This window comes from Camponotus vicinus, unplaced genomic scaffold (genome assembly GCF_025532165.1).
Source record: "Camponotus vicinus isolate PSW18456_S1 unplaced genomic scaffold, iyCamVici1.0 SCAF_6, whole genome shotgun sequence".
Taxonomy (NCBI): domain Eukaryota; kingdom Metazoa; phylum Arthropoda; class Insecta; order Hymenoptera; family Formicidae; genus Camponotus; species Camponotus vicinus.
Genome location: NW_028141978.1, coordinates 11,288,081 through 11,303,022, shown reverse-complemented (window position 1 = coordinate 11,303,022; position 14,942 = coordinate 11,288,081). Strand labels below are relative to the sequence as shown.

The window sequence follows — 14,942 nt, the reverse complement described above, 5'->3', positions numbered from 1 at the left end:
TTTATAATTAATGATGATATTAGAAAAATCAGAACTAAAAAATATATATTAATAATGCATATTGGCGGTGTAATTATTAGACATTAAATAAGATTTCGCTATACCTTATTATGTTAGGTTATTCTAGAGTGATACATAAAATTATATTTCTAGACTGATACATAAAATTATATTACAGAGATTATTATGAGTGTTATTCCACTCTACAGTGCTTTGTTTTTTAATAATATCTTTCCATGACGTCTTTCTATTTGTTTCTCACAACAGAGAGTGAATTATGTTTTTATAACATTTTATTTACATAAGAGTCTTTTTTCAAATTATTATTAATTGTAAGAGAAAAGACATTGGTATTAACAACAAGTAATTATACGGCATGATACATCATTTTCTGCAACATATAATAGAGAATACTTACAGACAAAAAATTGGTATAAAAAGTATATAAATATTACTTGGTTGTTTTGTTTTCTCTCTCTCACTAATTTATTTATATTTAAATTTATATGAAAAGAATATAAATATTACTTGACAGATGTCTGTTCAATATTTTTTATTTATATTCAATCATATATCCGATGATTAATGATTTAACAAATAATGTTTGAAGTCTCTCTTTGTTCATATATTTATTAATAATTGTATGGTAATATTATGCACTAATCTAATACGACGTATAATTAAAATAATTTATGAAATATGCAAAATTAATATATACATATGTATAAATTAAAAATATAATATGTATATACATATTTTCATATATTAATAATCTAATTCCTTCTTAAATATTAGAAAAATCTATCATGAATCAAATGAAATGTGTCTAATATTAGAGATTCTAACTGTTCTTGATTATATAAATTTTGATTTGAACATATTATCTATAGTGTATAATCCTTAGGTAGACTTTGTACTGGTTATTCTTAAAATATATAAGAGTTATATGAATCATATATTTGACAGGATGAAGTAATCGACATGGAAACCAGATTTGATTTCTTTAAGTGGATTCAAAGCGAACTTTGCTTTCAAAGTCAACAGATAAAGTATCGTTAGAGAAACGTTTATCACGTAACATTTCAAAGCCGAGTTTGAATGTTCTTTTATCTCGGCAACACATCGATACACGCAAAGCTAATTTTGGAAATTAATCACTTATCCTTGAATTTCGTCTAAAGAGTCTATTGGCTGGTTTATATAACCTTTCCTTTTAAAATTTCGATTTATAAAAATACAATATACATAGCAATCGTAATTAAATCGCGCTCATCGGTGCTGTAAGAACAAATCGTGTAATTTTGGACCATGTACTATGGTTGATGTAACAGCATTAGAGCCAACACAGTAATAAATTATATTAATATATTAATATATTCATCTAAAAATATATTTGAATTAATTTACATCATACTGATTTAATTCTGCGTTAATTAATCTTGGTATTTCACTCCGTACATTGAACTATTGCATCAATTTCATTTAAATTATATATATATATATATATATATATATATATATATATATATAAATTTAATTTATTACTATAGTTAATAATCTCCTAGTTATGTATTTATAGAGAAGAATTTCTTGTGTCTTTTTTACTTTTAATGAAGAAAGAGCAGTATTTTTGAGACCTAACCTAAGAGACATACCAATTCTTCAAACAACTCTTAGGCATTTTTATGTATTTATATATATATTAGATTCCTATATATTAGATATATTAGATCTTTATTTAAGTTTTTCTTGTATTGACGTAAAATATAGTGTCACTTTGAACTCGTCTAATCGAAGAGAAATTATTTATAATCGATATACCGATCATTCAAAAAAATTCATGCGTAATATACGAATCATTAAAAAAAAATGCGTAATATATGAAAATAAAAAAACTTGTTTACTCATTCTTTATCCTTGTATAATACAGTTGAAATAATGAAGTTGAAATAACAAAGTTAAAATAACAAACCAGTTTGAATAACAAAGTAATATAAATTTAACAAGAGAAAAAGTTACTTATAAGTTTATTATTATATTATATTATATTATTATTATTCGCTTTTTGAATAAAAACGCAGCAAACTAAAAAAAATAATTATAAAATTTTTATAAAAATAACTTAATAATTTAAATTTGTATTGATTGTTGCATAATCACGTGAAATATTCTTCAAATTTTTCGGGGGTTTTGCAATATATATTAACTTTCTAAATATATATAATATTACACGCATTCTCAAGGATGTACTCTAAAATATTCTCTAAAGTATCTGTCACTCGCTCTGTTAGCCACAAATACATTGCACAATATTACATGTTTTATGATTTTCTTATACGCAATCAAGCATTCTTGATGCAACCTTGCATTAGGCAAATGAATTAGTGCAGATTAGATAAGCTGCGATTTCGATATATGATCTTTACTGAATAAACCATTATCAGGGATGATTAATATGCTAGTATAATATAATAAATAATACTTTGCACAATTGATAAATTGTTAAACTATTCTTTTAATGTTAGAGAAATCTATGTTGACGTTATCTTATATTACCAATTGCAATTTTTTAAAATGTTTTGGTTAAAAACATTTTTTACATTAAAAATGTTTATGAGATATTTTTTTCAATTATATCTTTCAAAATATACATTGCAAGCTTGCAGAGAATCTTGTGAGAAATTCGAGTAGTCAAAAATCAGATTGTGTATCTAGAATTGAATTTCGTAAGATCGAATTACAATGAAAAGAATAATAATTTGCTCGCGACGTAATGCAACGGTAAAAATTCCGTCAGCACATTACATATATAAGACGCATATGTTACAGTTAAACGGTTGACGTCATTGTTGATACAATTTCTGCAATTCAGCATTAACTTAAACGATAATAAAGATTATATAATAAATTAGATCATTCAATAAATATCTCAAAATCTGCATCTTGATTTATAATCATATAACATATCCAATGAATTTCGTAGAAAAAAATCAAATTCGCATATTTTAGGCTCTCAAACTTCAATGCAAAAAATTTTATTTTGAAGGACTTAATAAAGAGAAAATGTTCCCTTATATATATGTATTTATTTATTTATCTATTATTAATATAAATAAAATTCATTGAAACTATGTAATTTATAAAAATTTATGTAGGCGGTAATTTAAGGTTAATTTGTTGTTTTTATTAATTATTTTTGTTTATCATATATATATATATATATATATATATATATATATATATATATATATATATATATATATAATATATAGCAGCCGGCTTAGCAAAACTTCTATTTTCCAAATATTTTTTAAAATATCTTTCAATCTTTTATATTAACTTCATTTATCGAGCTTCTCAGAAAGCGTTATAAATGATCCATTGTAGATGATCCAATTTTTCTTTGCAAGATAATTTGTCACAGTTACGTATTATGATTTGTTCGACGAAAATGACGTACAAAGTTTTTATACGTATGAACTATGTTGATATACAATAAGTTCGGCATTTTTTTTAAATCACACATTATATTATATTGTTCATCTTTTTTTTATTTAGATATACCTAATTGTAAGTTTAAATACATTTATATTTTGATACATTTATAGATACATTTATTTTGTATTTTTATCATCTTTAAGATAATGTTGCAGACTTTATGTTTCTATTTTTCAGAATATTTCTAGATGTATTCTTTACATCTACATAATAAGTAAAATTAATTTCATATTCAGTTTTTCTTTGAACAATTATCTTCTTGAAAAAAAGTCATAACATAACACAAATCTATCATTCATTATGCGAAAAAAGAATTAATAAGTTTGTTTTGTTATGTTATGACAGAAAGAGACTTTTAGTTACGTCTCTAAAATTGTAGAATATTCTCATTCTATGAAATATTGATTTTTCATAATTACATTCAAAATTAATATCTCCATATAGAATATCAAAAAATGTGTAAGGAAATACATAAAATTGTATAGGATTAGAAAAGTTTTGAATAAATCTACGAAATTAGAAAGAAAAATGTTTAATTTATAATGTCGTGAATGAAATTTTAAAAAATTTTGATTTTTTGAATTTTTAGATACATGTGTAAACTTTATTATTAAAATTTGAAACTTGCGTACGAAATAGCACAGTTTTTTGTTCGATCAAACAAATTTAATTATTCCATTTGGAACGGATGTCTCAGATTTTATAAAACACTAAAGATGTTAATGTCTTTATAGTGCAATTATATCCCTGTTTGCATATAATATACATATTTGATTAACTAATTTTTGCATATCTTTTCGATAAATTAACAAATTAATGCTTTTATTTGATAAATTACTAAATCACACATGGATATTTGTCTGACGTACAAAATAATTTATTAGAGAGTAAAAACTGGATTAAATTTTTAGTATCGTAAATATGTATGTCTAATTTAGACGCAAAACCTGAAAATTATATTGAGGCCTGAAAAAATATACTGAATATTTCTTGATTTATATAATATTATACATAGAATTAATATTAAACTGTTGACGTTCTTTTGTTTGTAGCATGATGATAAATCTGTTTTGTTTGTAGCATGATGATAAACCTGTTTTATGTGATAGTCAAGGGCATCAAAAACTTCATATTTTTATCGGATTTTAATCATACATATGTAAAGATCAGAGTTGGGAAAGTTACTTTATAAAAGTAATTAGTTACAGTTATAGTTTTTTTAGTAAAAAATGTAATTAGTTACAGTTACAAGTTACCGATTCTGAAAAGTAACGCGTTACAGTTACAGTTACTTAAAAAGTAACGAGTCGTTACTTTGTAGTTACTTCCTTGGAATGGAAATAAAAATATTAAATCTGCACGCAGTAATAAAAATTTAATGACAATCTTATAAAGTATTAATTTAATTCTTGCATATTATAGGGAATTTTAGAATGGCATTCACTTTAAAGAGAGAAATATACATTTTTTATTTTAATTTAAAAACAGCTGAATAAAAACAAAAATTTTTATTTAATGTAAAAGAAAACTTATAAAAAATATAATTTTATTGCATCGCTCTTATAATTTCATTATTTTAAGATAGATAGTATATGTATATAATTAATCTTTACTTTTTTACTATATTTTTTATATAAGTGTATATATATACATACATCACGAATAATCCAAATTACAAATATTTATTACTATATTTTTTTAGTTAGTTTTTTTAATATTTATAACATACATGAAATACTCTACATATTATAATGATTAATACATATGTAACACATATCATGAAATACTAAGATATGTTAAATGATTCAATATGTTTAAAATTTTTATTAATAAAAAATGGGAGCATATGCATTGGGTCATAAAGTATCGATAAAAGCGTTTATGCGCAAGTTGGAGGTGACCTTCACGTAACCTTCAGGTGACTCTTTAAGGTCAAACTAATGACACCATCTTATGTCCCCTTCGAAGCCATACAACTTTTGTCTGAAACACTTTCTAGTAAAACTCTTCCTTATCGAGATATTCGACCGTGTCTAGACTTTTTTAAACACCCAGTATATATATATAATATTAATATTAATATTATTTTTTATATATATTATATATATATAATATTAATATTAATATTATTTTTCCTTTAATAGATATTATATATATATATATATATATATATATATATATATATATATATATATATATATATTAAAGGAAATTATAAGTGCAATATTGATGTAATTGAATAGAATCTCAAAAGATGATATCATATTTTACATGATAAATAAATTTATATAATAACTAAATTTTGAAATTTATGATTAGTTTATATAAACATGAAAAATATTGTCTATTAGTGTTTATTTTTTCTGACATAATTATATGTCTGAAAATATCAGGCAGTTAATGATCCCATTATTATATATTTTAAAAACATCATAAGATATGTGTAGATCTATTAAAATACAAAGATTGATGATTTTTAAAATCAATAGCTAATTTTATATTGCATTTATATATAGAGTATCATATGCTATGTAACAAATCGCATACGCCTGTTGCATTGCAACCATTATTCGTGTCTGCATGCTTATGGTCGCATTCAATTCGTCGACTCTCATACGAATTTACGAAGTTTCTTTTTGAAATAAAATGATATAAATATTTATTAAAATATTGATTATATTGATTGAAAAATTAATTGATATATATATATATATATATATATATATATATATAAACTTTAAAATAAATAATCGGTTTAATAATTTATTAATAGTAAAGAGCGTTTTTTAATTTATTTTTATTTTAAAAAATTTCTTTCAATTTATTCTCTTTAATTTATTTTCTTGCAAGTTTTCTTTTGTTGTTTATAAGATTGATTTCAGATATGTAAATATTGGATAATTAGTAATAATAGTACAATTGATGTATGCGATGATTGATTAATCGTAAACTTATTATCCATCTTTAATCATTTTGATCATTGAGTTCGCATAATTACAAACTTGCAGAATATATCGATTCGTAGAAGAAATTTTTTTTAATCGATTTTTTTAGCGTGAACGTCAATCGATTAAATAGAAAAGCGATTATATATTGTTTATATATATTTTCATATGAAAAGCAAATAAGCAGAAAAGCAAAGAGATGCATGTATTAGTTTCAATTATTTTTTTGCTCTAATTATTTTAACCGAGTGATATCAAATAATAATTTTTTGCAAACTAGCAAAAGAAAAAGTTTCAACATTTTAAACTTTGCCTCAAGATAATATTGTGCATTATTTGCGGAGATTTAATTCATTTCGATTTAAATGATATGCGATGATGATCTAAACTCATGATATTGTTTTTGCCAACTGTATTAATAAATAATGATGAAAATGTAGCAAATCAAACATGTAATTACAATCCATCTTATCAATTTGTTATGTTTGATTTGTTGAATTGCTACATTAATATTTATATTATATATATATATATATTAATGTAGCAATTCATATATATATATATGAATTCATATATATACTTCTATATAGGGTAGACCATTTTTATCAATACACGCGAATATCTCGAAAAGGAGAAGTTTTTTCAAAAAATGCTTCAGACAAAAGTTGTATGGTTTCAAGGGGGTTACTTTTACGTACAAAATAATGAGAGGAATCAATTGGTGTAAAGAAAACACATAATTGTTTCGAAAAAAAAATGTAATTGTTAATTGCAAATTACATTTTTTCTTTCGAAACAATTATGTGTTTTCTTTACACCAATTGATTCCTCTCATTATTTTGTACGTAAAAGTATTAAGGTAAGATAATCGAGAAATGAATATTTTACAAGATATTTTACGGTTTATGTAAAATTAAGAAATGATTTCAAGCTTCATAACTCGAAAAGTACTTAATGAAAACTAATTTAATTATAGTGTTTTGGAAAGCTCTCGAGATAAGCTACAAGAATATGCAAAAGCATATAGGGTGTCCCATTTAAAAAGTTGGAGATGACCTTCACGTGACCTTCAGGTGACTCTTCAAGGTCAAACCAATGGTACCGTCTTATGGCCCTCTCGAAACCAAACAACTTTTGCCTGAAACATTTTTTTCTAAAATGCACCATTTGTGAGATATTCAGCTGTATCGGGACTTTTTGGACACCCTGTATATATACAAAGTTACGAAAGATTCATAATTTATAAAGCTCAAATGTATAGTCTCTATCATATTTGCGTCAACTCTGCATAGATATCAGCAAATTTATATTAGCTTATTCCAATGATTAGATTTTATTATTAATGAGTAGATTTTATTATTTCTCTATATTTGATATATCAAGTAAAATTAAGAAATATTGATCTAATGGATTATTCGGTGGTGATAATAAAATGAAATTTCCAAATAGATGCGATTAGGTTGATATTAATGATTTTATTGCATTACAAAAACATGTATATGACAATAAATGCAATTGATAAATATTCGACAATAACTAACCGTTTTATTCCGACAAAAAATGCAATATTACAAAAGTTTTCCTTCCAAGTTAGTTATATGCGATGCGTTGAGTCCGTCGTGTCTTTGCGATCTTCATAAATTGCGCAACGAGTAAACGACTCGTGTATAAACCGTGACTTTTTGACATTTTCATTTCCCTATCGAGGACATTTCCAACTGCAGTAATATAATGCGAAATATATTTACAACATGAAATAAAATTAATTAGACGCTGCGATATAACAAATTGATAAGATGGATTGTAATTACATGTTTGATTAATATTAATAATATCAGAATTTTAGTTGATCATTGATATTTGATCACTATTCTTAGAAAATGGAGCATATCTTAAACATCAAAAAATCATCAGTCATTTGTAGATGAAAATTGATTTACAGTTTATATTACTGTTGATTTACAGTACACATCATTGCATTAGCAGCAATATTGAAAGATATTATTAATTAAAAAAATTTATATATGTTATAAGAAAAATTTATATATATTATATATTATATGTTATTTAAGAATTATATATATGTTCTTGCACAATACATTTAGTTTAAATTGCAGTAACAATACAGTCTTGAGTTAAAAGTTCAATATATAATACGTTAAGAGACAAATCAAAGCAGATGATGTCATTATATGTAGAAATAAAAATGTAAAAAGAACATTGTAATTAAAATATTAAATTTGAATATTTTTTTATCCTTTTTACCCATTTAATAACTAAAAATTGATTTTATTCATTGAATAACTTTTTTTTGGCTTCTCGAAATTTAATCATCAAACAAACTTTCTTTATTAATCGTTTGTAATTCGAGAATTGTTGATACTTCGATAATTTTGCTATGAAAAAATTATATTAAAAATTCTCTTGTTAAAAAATAATGCAAAGAGTCGAATATTTTATACAAGATTATTCGAAATCTAATGTTTTTTACGACAATTTTAATTTTTTTCATCGCAGATTTCAATCATGAATTGGTGAAAATTATCTAATGTCGTGAAAGATTATCTAGAATCACATTCTAGATTCACAGTCTCATTTTTCTTGATTGTGGTAGTGCTTTTCTATAATTTTTTAAATTAATCGCAAATAAAATTTGCCAAAGAATAATCTATTATCGACTGTAGTTATTATATACATATAAGCGGTTTGTGGTCATCAACCATTATCGACACTCGGGCATACGTACGGAAAGGGTTAACTAGATGCTTAATGTGTAATTGTCTACATTCGCATAATTGTCTGCATAAGTTTAAATATATTTGCGAATATTATACATTTAAAGAAGAATATCAATATATCAAAGCTGTTTCTTCTATCGATATATTCAATACTATTCATCTCTCTCTTTCTCACTCAAATTTTTTATTGATTTATATATTTATACATTTTAATACATATCCTTATTGCATTTTTAAATTATTTATAACTCTGATAGTTTTAGCAATATGTACTGATTATTAATCAATGTTTATACACAATATGAAAAAAAATTTAGTGTTTAGATTAAAAATGTGTGGCCTTTACGACAGATTAAAGTATAATTAATGTCGCGTTCTTTTCAGTCTATTTTGCATAAAAGATGACGTCAACAACGAACTTGCAACACTCGTTCAAATACCGGGGAGGCGAGTATGCAGAGAAAGCATACATTTACCCGCCTCATTTGCTCCTTCACTCACACATGCTTGATTTGCTCCGCGTCCAATGACTGGTGGTGACTGTGAGATTTCCTGTGATTAGTAAGCAACGATTTTGCTCGTCGATACATAGTCATTCGTCAGACTGCAATGTCGATTGCTGTCTTCTCCCTGCTGATCTTCTATTCGTCTCCGTTAGCGGTTTCTTTACGATGAATAGCTGTTGAGGTACGCAAAACCTATGTCATACCGGACGTTCGTAATATTATGCACTTAATTCGTCTCATAATAACGAGATTCCCACGTATATTCTCATGATTACCTTATCATTTTCATGATTTTCCTGTTTATATTGCGCGTAAAAATTTTTTTTGTAAAACATGGAAGCTCTGCATGAAATATTTATAAATTTATCACGTTGTTGAGTATTTTATGTCTTGATTTAATTATTTCATAGTAACAATATATCTTTTTAATAATATATAAAAAAATTTAAATAAAATATATTATAATTAAGAAATAAGAAGTATTTAAATTTATTAATGCCCGAAAATATATCTGTTTTTGCAGAAAAAGGATGACGCTATCCGTATTTATTAATTTCATTTAATCATTTGTAATAGTTTAATTTAACTTGAAATTATCAAATATGTTATCAAATTATTCATTAAACTGCATTTGATAAAGTTGGCGTAATCTTGTTGCGTTTTTATTACGTTAGTTACCGTTTTTCATAATCAATATATACTGGGTGTTAAAAAAGTCTGGACACGGTCGAATATCTCGATAAGGAAGAGTTTTACTAGAAAGTGTTTTAGACAAAAGTTGTATGGCTTCGAGGGGGACATAAGATGGTGTCATTAGTTTGACCTTAAAGAGTCACCTGAAGGTTACGTGAAGGTCAACTCCAACTTTTTAAATGGGACACCCTATATACTTTTGCATATTCTTGTAGCTCTAGTACTTTCCGAGTTATGAGGCTTGAAATCATTTCTTAATTTTACATAAACCGTAAAATATCTAGTAAATTATTCATTTTTCGATTATCTTATTTTAATACTTTTATGTACAAAATAATGAGAGGAATCAATTGGTGTAAAGGAAAAACAGTTGTTTCGAAGAAAAAATATGTAATTTGCAATTAACAATTACATATTTTTTCTTAAAAATAACTATGTATTTTCTTTACACCAATTGATTCCTCTCATTATTTTGTACATAAAAGTATTAAGGTAAGATAATCGAAAAATGAATATTTTACAAGATATTTTACGGTTTATGTAAAATTAAGAAATGATTTCAAGCCTTATAACTCGCAAAGTGTTTAACGAAAACTAACTTAATTATAGTGTTTTGGAAAGCTCTCGAGATGAGCTACAAGAATATGCAAAAGCATATAGGGTGTCCCATTTAAAAAGTTGAAGGTGACCTTCACGTGACTTTCAAATAACTCTTCAAGGTCAAACCAATGGTACCATGTTATGTCCCCCTCGAAGCCATACAACTTTTGCCTGAAACACTTTCTAGTAAAACTCTTCCTTATCGAGATATTCGACCGTGTCCAGACTTTTTTAACACCCAGTATATATATATATATATATATATATATATATATATATATATATATGTATGTATGTATGTATGTATGCATGTATGTATGTATGTATGTATGTGTATGTATCGTTCCCCCGAGATATTGCAAATGCGCGCAATTTTGCGAGTTTGCAGAAATATATGTTGTATTTCGCAATTGATCGTAATCGATTTTGCAATTCGATCCGCGGAATTCAGTTAAGTAAGTAATCGGTTTCGAATTGTGGCCCAGGTGCAAAACGTTTACACGTGCATTACGATGAATATCGACTACGTTTCGTTCAAGGTATTATTGAGTCTGATGAAAGAAAAATGATTTTTAAGATACGTTACGCATGACTTATCCTCTGACGTAAAAACCAATGTCTGCTTTACATGGGATATTAATGTGATTTATAAAGAATGAAAATTTTATTTTTTATATGATTAATTTATGCGAATTTACACAAAAGTGGTATTTACTTTTAAATTTAATCCTCCGAGTTCTTTTTCAATCTATTATTATGATGTACTTTAAAGTTTTTATCTTTTTATTATAGTAATTTTTTGATGCAATGAAATTTACTATTTCTATATTTTATTAAGAATAAGAGATTGTTATTTTTTTTGAAAAAAAATTACATTTAAGATTACATTTTGCTTTAAATATATATCTAAATCTAAATATATATCTTATTGTGTAAAGTATATTTAGTTTATTTAAATTGTACGTGTGTTAAGTATGATACAAACATTCAGGAATGCTTTTGTAAAATTAAAATTAAAATGAGCGAATAATTCTTATGTCTAGCCATCGAAAATAGAAGTCTTTCATGCATACTTGAAAAAATGCTAATATCGTGTATGAACTTTTTTCCTCTATTTTTCCTCATATTGAAGAGCCACTTATTATTAATTTAACTTCTCGTCTTATGACTAACAATTTATAATGTATGTGATTTCCAGGTGTGCATATCATATTTTTATATGAATGTAAAAGATCCATTGTAACACGCTATAAGTTATGTCACACATGTAATTTGTACCTGTATGATTATTGAGACATTGTAATAAATTTATAATAATTGCAATATAGTGTGATTACCTAATTAAGTAACAAATCGCACTGATAATATCTATAATATATTATTAATATATGTATATACTTTTTTATTCTCGAAACTAATAAACGTACCGTACCGTAGTAACCGAGTAATTGGCATGCTAAAGGCATTAATTAACCTAAATTCATCATTGATGAATGAAAGTATGTTTTCTCTACGTATACCGGAAATGGCTAACTCTTTGTACGAATAATTTTGTTTTATTCGCGCGCATATATTATTTATATTATAAAAATTATAAACTATATAATAAAAATTATTACTTTCTTTCACAAAAATCACGAAAACAAAGCTCTTCAAATTTTTACTTTTCTTCAACTAATAATTCACTTTTTTACGAAATTATTCGTTCAATCTTTATATTCATTTAATCTCTAATTATTTGAAATGTTAGATACATAGAGAGATTAAAGGGATATTCTGGAGAATTTATCATATGCAGATTACGCAGCAATATAAAGCTGAGATTAATTTTAAAAAATGAGTGAAAAGTGAAAACAAAGTTTGAATCACAGGGGAATCAAGGTTTTTGATAATAAGATTTATTCTCAAAATTTTTATATCAAGTTTCGTTAAAATATATTATGGCTTATAAATCAATGAGATAAAGTTTTTCGTTAATATTATACATAAATATATTTTTTATTAATATTAAGTTATATGTAACTTTATTTTTTAAAGAGATAAATTTATAAAATTCTTTATAAAATATTTCGTTTCTTTGTATACTTACATACTTGCACAGTTGTAATTAATTTAATGATACTAGAAATGGTAAATATGATGATAAAGAAAATGAATAAAAACTCCATAGATAGACAGCGCATTGCGGTAATGTAATTTTCAAGATATTTTACTTTGGGGTAAACAAATTTCAAATCTATTTTCCGATGTTTATAAACCGCTTGCATTATTAACCTAATCGATTGCATTATTAATAACATTAATCAACATTGTATCTTGGGTTTAATAAAATTATACTTTCACATTGTGAATCGTAAACCTGACATGGATTATGATATGGATTGAAATATCAATATAATTTACTCCTAATGAACGTCGGCTTGTAGCAACAATCTCGGCGTGATTACGGTGTTGATTGTTACATTTACCGACTTATCTTTGTCCCTGATGCTATGTGCGGCTGTCGCGTCGTTCCAGAATCATAGCTCTGTAGATTGAATCATGGCTCGACATTTAACGCCAGTGACATAATCGTTTGTGCTTCGCGCAAATGACCTTTGAGAATGAACGATAAATTCTCCTCATCCTCAGAGTCGTTGCTCTGGCTGATGAGCTTTTTTCCTTTTCTTTTTTTCCTGATTTACGATCACCTACTACACTCGTCAACAAAATTATCGCATAGGTAATTTCATGTCAAATTTTCGCATAACTTCAAATAAGTATAACTCCGTCAAAAATGGTCGTATTTGAAAAATTTGTTTTTCATTTTCAAGCTTAAAGCTTCTATTTTGAAAATCATTTGTCAGATTTAGAATTTATCCTCCCCCCCTCTCGTCATCTCCTCAAAAGTAAGGACGTGTTACGTCTCCAAAAAATTGCATACTTTGACGCATTCCACGAGGTGAAATAAATTTTTTTCGCAAATTTCATGATAATCATCGTAAAATATGGACTTTTATATGTGAATTAAAAAAAAAATTTTTTTGTACGATTTTTTTTCGCGGAGTTACGACATATCAAAATTACCTATACATTTTTGTTCATTTACCGCCAGCATTAGCATTACCCGATGCGTACCACGAGGAGGTTGGTCGGATTTGGCGCATCGTGTGTGTGTGTTTGTAGATATTAATTTTGAATGTAATTATGAAAAATCAATATTACATAGAATGAGGATATTCTACAATTTTAGAGACGTATCTAAAAGTCTCTTTCTGTCATAACATAACAAAACAAACTTATTAATTCTTTTTTCGCATAATGAATGATAGATTTGTGTTATGTTATGACTTTTTTCAAGAAGATAATTGTTCACACACACACACGATGCGCCAAATCCGACCAGCAACCTCCTCGTTGTGCGCATCGGGTAATGCTAATGCTGGCGGTAAATGAACAAAAATGTATAGGTAATTTTGATATGTCGTAACTCCGCGAAAAAAAATCGTACAAAAAAATTTTTTTTTTAATTCACACATAAAAGTCCATATTTTACGATGATTATCATGAAATTTGCGAAAAAAATTTATTCCACCTCGTGGAATGCGTCAAAGTATGCAATTTTTTGGAGACGTAACGCGTCCTTACTTTTGAGGAGATGACGAGAGGGGGGAGGATAAATTCTAAATCTGACAAATGATTTTCAAAATAGAGGCTTTAAGCTTGAAAATGAAAAACAAATTTTTCAAATACGACCATTTTTGACGGAGTTATACTTATTTGAAGTTATGCGAAAATTTGACATGAAATTACCTATGCGATAATTTTGTTGACGAGTATATACGCTCGCGATTTCTCTCTTGGCCTTAATAGCTCGCTTGATTCTTTCTCCTACTCTTTTTCCGACGCGATGGTATCGCATTCAAGGTCTTTGCAAGTAAGAAAGGATTTCGCGTCTCGAGAAAATAAGCAGATTATAATTA

The 14,942-nt window shown here is 26.0% G+C and overlaps 1 protein-coding gene across 4 annotated transcripts in view; it reads left to right on the top strand.

The window, feature by feature from the left end:
* The window catches only part of Sit (stuck in traffic), a 64,239-nt gene that overhangs the window by 31,310 nt on the left and 17,987 nt on the right, over window positions 1–14,942 (top strand). For 2 of the 4 annotated variants that reach the window (XM_083103078.1, XM_083103076.1), the window contains one exon: window positions 9,566–9,868. The exons of the other annotated variants lie outside the window; for them this stretch is intronic. The gene's annotated coding sequence lies outside the window, so the exon portion shown is untranslated. The remainder of the gene's footprint in view (window positions 1–9,565; window positions 9,869–14,942) is intronic. 4 annotated transcript variants of the gene reach the window in all.